Source organism: Balaenoptera musculus, chromosome 1 (assembly GCF_009873245.2).
Source record: "Balaenoptera musculus isolate JJ_BM4_2016_0621 chromosome 1, mBalMus1.pri.v3, whole genome shotgun sequence".
Classification (NCBI taxonomy): Eukaryota; Metazoa; Chordata; class Mammalia; order Artiodactyla; family Balaenopteridae; genus Balaenoptera; species Balaenoptera musculus.
Genome location: NC_045785.1, coordinates 12,765,372 through 12,768,007, shown reverse-complemented (window position 1 = coordinate 12,768,007; position 2,636 = coordinate 12,765,372). Strand labels below are relative to the sequence as shown.

Below are 2,636 nucleotides of genomic sequence, written 5' to 3'. Positions count from 1 at the left end.
TTGACAGGCAGATTCTCAACCACTGCGCCACCAGGGAAGCCCTGTTTTTGAGAGCCTTTTGTCTGCGGTTTGGCAGTCTCGTCCGAGCCGTCCCCGGACTCCTCTCTGGCCCTCCCCTCGGAGCCGACTCCAGCTTCTCTGAGCGTCACTGCCACCTGTGAGCCGCGGCACCGGCCACGGCTCGGAGGGGAGCCCCCTTTGTCCTGTGTGGTCCCTCTAAGAAGTCCTCCTGGCGGGGCTCAGGGTGGTGGGGAGATGAACGCTGCAGCCAGCAGCTACCCCATGGCCTCCCTGTACGTGGGTGACCTGTACTCGGACGTCACCGAGGCCATGCTGAACGAAAAGTTCAGTCCTGCGGGACCTGTGCTGTCCATCTGGGTCTGCCGCGATATGCTCACCCGCCACTCCCTGGGTTATGCCCACATCAACTTCCAGCAGACAGCTTTCGCGGAGCGGGCCTTGGATACCACGAGCTTTGATGTGATTAAGGTAAAGCCAATCCATATCATGTGGGTTCAGAGGGATCCCTCTTTGAGAAAATTTGGTGTGGGAAATACCTTCATCAAGGACCTGGACATATAGATAACAAGGCACTGTATGATACTTTTTCTGCTTTTGGAAACATTGTCCTGCAAGGCGGTGTGTGATGAGAACGGCTCTAAGAGTTATGCCTTTGTCCACTTTGAGACCCAGGAGGCTGCCGACAAGGTCATCGAGAGGATGAACGGCATGCTCCTCAATGACCGCAGAGTGTTTGTGGGCAGATTCAAGTATCGAAAAGAGTGGGAAGCTGAGCTTGGAGCCAAAGCCAAGGAATTCACCAATGTTTATATCAAAAACTTTGGGGAAGAGGTGGATGATGAGAGTCTGAAAGAGCTATTCAGCCAGTTTGGTAAGACTCTACGTGTCAAGGTGACGAGAGATCCCAGTGGGAAATCCAAAGGCTTTGGCTTTGTGAGTTACAAAAAACACGAGGATGCCAATAAGGCCGTGGAAGAGATGAATGGAAAAGAAATCAGTGGGAAAGTCATTTTCGTCGGCCATGCACAGAAGAAAGCGGAACGGCAGGCCGAGTTAAAGCGAAAATTTGAACAGCTGAAACAGGAGAGAATTAGTCGCTTGTCAGGGGGTGAATCTCTACATTAAGAACTTGGATGACACCATTGATGATGAGAAGTTAAGGAAAAAGTTCTGTCCTTTTGGATCAATCAGCAGTGCTAAGGTGACGCTGGAGGATGGGAGAAGCAAAGGGTTTGCCTTTGTCTGCTTCTCATCCCCTGAAGAGGCAACCAAAGCAGTCACGGAGATGAATGGACGCATCATGGGCTTCAAGCCACTGTATGTCGCCCTGGCCCAGAGAAAGGAAGAGAGAAAGGCTCAGCTGACCAACCAGTATATGCAGCGCGTGGCCAGGATGAGAGCAGTCCCCGCCAATGCCATCTTAAATCATTTCCAGCAGCTGGGGGCTACTTTGTGCCAGCAGTTGCACAGGCCCAGGGAAGACCTCCGTATTACCTAACCAGTTAGCACAGATGAGGCCTAATCCACGCTGCAGCAAGTGGGGGAGACCTCAAGGCTTCCAAGGAATGCCAAGTGCTATACGCCAGTCTGGGTCTCGTCCAGCTCTTCGCCATCTGGCTCCAACTGGTAATGCTCTGGCCTCTCGCGGCCTCCCTACTACCGCTCAGAGAGTCGGATCTGAGTGCCCAGACCGCTTGGCTATGGACTTTGGTGGGGCTGGTGCCGCCCAGCAAGGGCCGACTGACAGCTGCCAGTCTGGAGGTGTTCCCGCAGCTGTGCAGAGCCTAGCGCCTCGTGCCGCTGTTGCTGCCGCTGCTCCTCGGGCTGTTGCACTTTACAAATACGCCTCCGGTGTCCGCAGACCTCACCCCGCCATCCGGCCCCTGCAGGCACCCCAGCCTGCGGTCCACGTGCAGGGGCAGGAGCCGCTGACCGCCTCCATGCTGGCCACAGCACCCCCCCCCCCAGGAACAGAAGCAGATGCTGGGTGAACGTTTGTTCCTGCTCATCCAGACGATGCACTCAAACCTGGCCGGGAAGATTACGGGGATGCTGCTGGAGATTGACAGCTCGGAGCTGCTGCACATGCTGGAGTCCCCGAGTCTCTCCGCTCCAACGTGGAGGAAGCTGTGGCGGTCCTACAGGCTCATCATGCCAAGAAAGAAGGTGCCCAGAAGGTGGGCGCTGTCGCTGCTGCTACCTCTTAGACAAGGACAAAACGATTCACAAGCCAAATAAGCCCTCATGGAATTCAGCTCAAGGTTTGAAGACTTCCTAGCTTGTCCTATGGACCTCAACACCAAGAACCACAAATTGCAAATTTAATAGGTCATTTTGTATCAAAAGGTCAATTATGACATGCCTAGAATTTTTCAATTAAAAGAATATATTCTCTGGGTTCTGATATGGCCCAGACAATGTTAACTTTTTTTTTTCTATTGTGAGTTTTGATTTTTTTCCCCCCAGAAATTGGTTTTATTTGACGTACCCAAGTCTTAAGTTTCTCAATAAAGAAAAAAATCTCCATAATAAATAAATAAAAATAAATGGCTGATATAACAGGATCTGAACCTCCCAAAGGACTGCATACTTAACCATTCCATCTCCCTGCCTCT

General features: G+C 52.2%; 1 pseudogene; it reads left to right on the top strand.

Moving 5' to 3' along the window:
• The first annotated feature begins 255 nt into the window (after positions 1-255).
• Positions 256-2,365, top strand: LOC118886792 (annotated as a pseudogene).
• The last annotated feature ends 271 nt before the right edge of the window (positions 2,366-2,636 follow it).